At 34.2% G+C, this 6,117-nt stretch overlaps 1 pseudogene; it reads left to right on the top strand.

Moving 5' to 3' along the window:
* Positions 1-458: 458 nt before the first annotated feature.
* On the top strand, positions 459-4,365 carry LOC113772607 (annotated as a pseudogene).
* Positions 4,366-6,117: the final 1,752 nt, after the last annotated feature.

Raw genomic sequence — 6,117 nt, 5'->3', positions numbered from 1 at the left:
TTTGCCATTGAACTTCAATTGGTATGTGAATCAACAAATTCTACCATATGCTGTTCTTTAATATAGGGTATTTCATATTTTCTTGAGATTTTCCTTGGTGTGACTAATTTGTGAATGCAATTATGGCGAGTTTTTTATTTCTATTATAAGAAATTGATGAATTGCGGGCAATGTTTTTAATTAGATGGTTAATTCTCTTGAACTGATTATTCTGGATCGTATATGTTTTTTATGTCGATGCCATGATAAATTGGTTAAATTGGTTCTTGTTCATTGTGAGCAATCTAGATTTGTATTGGAACAGATTGCCTTTCTTTTTTTATTTAAATCAAATGGTGAAAATGATTTGCCTTACCTACTTATGTGCCTATAATTTGCTGAAGAAAATGACCTTTTGTTTATTCAGCTTAACCTAAGCTTTCGCCTTTCTTGGATTTCTTCTGGACCTGGAAGCAAAAATGGCCTCCCGTGAAAAACAATTGGTGAGGGAAAACGTAAGTTTTGTTGTATCATTCTGATTTAATTTTTTCCTTTAAATTGCTCTCTTCAGACCTGGCATGCTTTCTCTTTGGTTATTTTCTTTGGCCTTTGCTCTTTTCAAACTTATTCAAATTTTCTTTTTAATCATTTTTTGGCGTCTTTCACGCAGATATTTTGTTGATCTTCTCCAAAAAAGCAATCTATATGGTAACTAAAAAGATTCACTTGTATAAAATATATTTCTTCATCTTCAAATGTCTTTCTTTTTGCTTCGGTTCTTCAGTTTCTTTTTCCTTCATTGGGTTTCCAACACTTGAAGAACTAATGAATTTCTTCTCTAGGAATTCTGTGCCAAGCTGGCCATTGGCCAAAATTTTGCATTACAAAAGATCTTGGGATGCTACTCTTTTGAATGCTTTGTGTTGAATTTTTTTTTTTAGCACAGAAAATTGTCTCTTGTTAAAACCTTTTGAATATTTGTTTTATGAGCCTTAAGTGGATATTAAACCAAGTATTTTCAGCAATATTTTTTTGATTAATTGTTTCTGATTCACTGGATCTTATAAACGGTTTCCTGTTTATAGGTGGTTAAAGGTTTGCCCAAGACAAGGATTCTCAAATATTAGATTCGAAGCACCTGCTTGAAATAGTGAGTAAGTTATTGTTTTAATTAAACACCTTAAATGTTCTATTCATTCACTGGAAAAAGAATTAACTTGCTACATAACTGTAGTTTTGCCTCTTTAATCATAGACTAGGATGTTTAGTAGCTTAGAAATTCTTGTTAGAAAATTCAGTTTTAGTTGATTTAAATCTGTATTTACAAAACATGTGGTGTTCTCTCAGATTTGTAACATCTCAGTAAGATTAAGTCTGGAAAACTAATCCTTACAACAAATTTATTTTACTTTGTAAAATTGAACTTAATTGAAGAAAGCTTACACAGGAAATTTTGCAAAAAACATGAAGATGGTATTCCAATTGATAGGTTCAAAGAGGTGAATGTGCTGCGGACCTTCAATTTGTGTTGAAATTTTTATACAGGAAAGAACTTAAAGAAAGGGCATATTACTTTTGAAGAAGATTTGGTAAAACTCACTGATTTGTTTTAACAGGATGGATAATCTGTAATAAATATGACACATCCAGATGTTCCAATATGAGGAGAATGCCTCTACTTTGAGATAAATGACACATACTTCTTCCTAGAGTTTGAGAATACATTCACTGCTTCGACACATTCAATTTTTTTTCCTTTTTTTGTTCTTTTGGTGTTAGTTTTCTAAGTATAATGAGTTTGGCTCATCTTTTCATCGAATTTGATCCCAGTAAAGATCCCCAACTGCACCCAGTAAAGATCCTCAACTTTCTCGTTTGGCTCATCTTATTCTTTTCATCGAATTTGAAGTGTATACTATTTTTCTCTTCTTCGTCTGATGAAAAAGGAATGATTTTTTAAAATCGTGGACAACTGCTTCTGTTGCCTGTGTGAAAAGATTTCAGTAGCCAAGTTCTCGTATCGGCTGTTGTTATTTGGAGTAACATCATACGTGTTGACACAGATTTTTCACTAACCCGTAATCATGAAATCAAGATCAACATTTTGGGTTTACAAGAATTATTTGGCATGTTGACTTGATCCAAAATTGGTATTTCCTTGGAGCCCTGTGGAGCCAGTGAAAAGTAAAAGTTAATTTTCTCAAATAATTTCATTCTTCGCTGCTGAATACCGAGGAAATTACAATTTGCTTGGAAGTTTTGCAGTTTACAATCGCTCACAATTAACATATACATGCCAAAAATGTAATTGTTCTCAATTGGAATTTTCTGTAACTTGGTTCGTCTCTGAAATTGAACACTAGCTTGAAGTCGGATAATCAAATTATTACAGCTGCTTCCTGTTACAGTAGAATCTAATAATGATTCTGATCCAGATTTATCACTGGTCTTACCAAGATTGCTTTGCTTTCCCAATGTTGCTTGTAGGCCTTTCCTTGAAGTCTCAGGAGCTCACGGCCATATTTTTGGCCGTAAGATTATGCTGTAGCTTCTTCATGGAGGGAGATATCCATACTGCACTTGATTTTGCCACCCTTGTATCAACTTTATGGGTTATTTACATGATAAGATTTAAACTGAAATCCACCTACATAGCAGAGCTGGACAATATGCCCATCTATTATCTGGTAAACTCGTTGCTCCCAGATAGCTGCCATCTTATGCTAGCTTTTTGAGGCACATTTCAGTTCCTCGTGTTGATTTCATGCATTAATGCAAGAGTAGTTTAATTGTGGTGATCAGTTAGTAATTATTGTAGTATGCAACTGATTTTCGTCTGTCTGCTTTGGCTCATCTGGTATATCTGCAAAGGGTTTTACTAATCGCCATGCCACTTGTTCAGCAAATTTTGTTACTATAACATGTGGATTAATACATATAATAATCTCGTTTACTGAGAACAGACGCCTGGTTTATTCTTTTCTATTAATGTCATACTCTTTGTCCGCGTAACATGTTTGTTTGGGTGGAGAGTGTGGAATGGTAGGGGAAATCTGCCCTAATTTGCTCGAGTTTCGCTATGCAGCAGCTCAATCTGTGGAGCATTTCAGTAACATAAAATTCAGCCCAATTTAAATAAATTAAAAAAATAAAATGAACATTCATCACATGCTTATGGTCTATGTATTTTAGTAGAAATGTTTTGCTATGTCGCCCTGTGATTTTGTTGGCAGGTGGTGCCATGCGCAATTCTAGCTGTAATTAGCCATCCATATACCTATCACGCACTCATCTACAGAATACTTTGGGCCTTTTGTGTTTATTTGGAATCCGTGGCAGTGTTGCCCCAAGTCAAGGTTTTCGCCATTTCTTGTTAGGTTTGCTTTTTTCAAGCTGATGCATGTCTTGCAAGAATCTATTCATTTTCTCACATGTATTTCAGATGATTGAACCATTTACGGCCCATTATGTATTTGCTCTGGGTGTTGCAAGATTCTTGAGCTGCGCTAACTGGATCATCCAGGTTAGTATGAGAGTCCATATATATATATATATATATATATTTTTTGGCAACGATAATATTTGTATAATCTAATCGTATATTGAGAAGCACAATTCAGTATTTATAAGGGCAACTGATTGATATTTTATGAGGTATTTTGCTTGTGCACTCTTTAGTGGGACTTGGGAGGTGCAAATTTGTAACTAGAATCTCTGATCCACTAGTCCAAAACTGGGAGGTGATATTTACAATTTTGTGATAACTTTTGTTAATTGCTATCACTAAGACTTGCTAAATTCCTATTCATTACTCAAACACTCATTAACACTGAATAAAATGCACCGAGTATCTTAGAATTTTTGGGGTTTATAGGAACTATGAATGAGATGGTTTTGCATAGGGAAACCATAAAAATAGGTTGACGTGACCTGACCCTTATTTGAGGAGGCAATTTTGGTTTTCATAGTGTATTTCTTGGAGGAGACATGAGATGTACTAGAATGCCCCTAGCAGCATAAGTCTTGTAAATTTGTAGATGTTGAATAGCTAGCATTCTTCCCTGGAAATATAGTCCCTAATCCATTTAAATACATTTGCAGGTTTATGATACTTCTGGAAAGTATCTGTTTGTGCTTGGAGGAGGGTATTTGTGGGTTCCAATAGTTCTTCTATCTGAAATTGTCCAGACGTTCATCTTGGCTGACTTCTGTTATTATTACGTCAAGAGGTGACATGCTTAAGCATTTCATTTCAACTTCTTGCTCATAATTTGTCATTCACTGGTTCTCAAGTAGCTTACCAGTCTTACGCCTATTTTTTCCTTTTGCAGCGTGATCATGAATGGCCAGCTTCTAGTCACCATGCCTCTGCCTGTATAATAGTACCACATTAATATCTTCTTTTTTTTTTTTTTTTTTTGGGGTGATCATGGTGGGCTTGGACAGAACATTTTACCATGCTTTTATTGGGTAAATTGACTTTTGCCTTTTTTTTTTTTTTTTTTTTAAAAAAAAAAACCATATTCTTGCGATTTTCTGTGGGTCTGGATCAATTTGGGCTTGGGTCATGGTCCATGCTGCGGTAAACGAAGAAGGAACGTGATTTATAATTGCTTGTCCAATATCTCAATCCAACAATTATTTGTAAAATTTTGTATTCGAGATTCATTAATAATGGAGCGAGCTGCAACTAAAGACCATTTCCCTTCTCTGGGGACTGAATTCCGTATCTACCTAATAACCCTACAATCCACGCCAATGGCATCAAAATTCTTAAACAATGGGTTGTCTTAACCAAGAAAGGAGGGTACTAGTGTATTTTGCATTTGTACTTATTATGATTAGCAGTTTTACCAAAAAAGCTGTACTATATCATATGATTGGCTATTTTTCTTTTTTTAAAAAAAAATGCAGCACGTGCATTATTTGACCAAGACAAGAGAAACAAATCATATATATCATTCTACGACTAATGGTATGGATAGTTGTGGTTTAGGGGCGTCACTGAGTATTAACTACACGGTACAATATAAATGGTAACACAATTAATATGGATATGGATATTAATAAAACAAATATACACACTAATATAAGAAGAAGACAAGAAAATTTTAATAAATTTTTTTGGCACATTGAAATTAATAATGTCTTTTCCTCCGTTCAATTCCAAAACACCCAATCTTCTACCTTCAACCGTACCTGAATGAATTCCTATGACCAGGGAGGGAGGATCTCAATTCGATAGTGATGAGGCTTAAAGGCACAGATAGTGAATCAAATACCAGTACTTGCTGCTTTACCTTGTTTTGATTGCATTGTTTTTTTTTTAATTTTCAATCACTTTTTCATCCACTATAATATAATTTTTTCTATAAAAATTTCAAAAAAAAAATAGCAATAGAGAGGGGTTATAATAGTGGGTGAATTATTCACCCCTCTCTGACCATGTCTTTGTAGAGAGGGTAATGTCTTTGACTGTCAAACAGAATCTTAATATTGTCAGCCTCATTGCACCAAAATTGCACGAAAGAACACTTGTTTGCTGCATTCAACCTTCTCCTTCAACATTCAGGCTGTCTCGAGCATCTGCGTTCAACATTATAACTTCGTACTTTTTGGATGATCTTCTAGGCATTTATCAGCTCAACTTCCACAACCTAAACATTCAAGATTAAAATTAAACTTGTTTGATTTTCATATTTAGAATGTCTGTATAATTAAAACTTCTTTCCAATCTTACTAATTTTCACTAATATGCTTGTATAATATAGTTCCATTTTATGGTTCCATTTCATTGTACTCCATTTCACTAATTTTCATTCTCACCAACATTACTAACTAAACATTAACTGGACATATATACCACCGCGCACCGCACGGTGCCACCACCTAGTATGATGCTAATTGATATAAGCCATATGCATAAAATGACAAAATAGCAGGAAACCAACAAAAATCACACAGTCCAAAGGTAATCTTAGAACTGCATAATTGATGAGCAAAAAAACAAAAAACAAAAAAAGAAAAGAAACATCTGCGTAAGAAAATCTGAGACTCAACGACTCAATTGATAAGAGCACTAGTAGAAATTAGGCCGGTGGTGCAAATTTTTCTCTCAAATCTCTCCTAAAAGTCTTA

The sequence above is a fragment of the Coffea eugenioides genome, chromosome 1 (assembly GCF_003713205.1).
Source record: "Coffea eugenioides isolate CCC68of chromosome 1, Ceug_1.0, whole genome shotgun sequence".
NCBI classification, from domain to species: Eukaryota; Viridiplantae; Streptophyta; class Magnoliopsida; order Gentianales; family Rubiaceae; genus Coffea; species Coffea eugenioides.
This window is presented reverse-complemented; position numbering and strand designations above follow the sequence as displayed.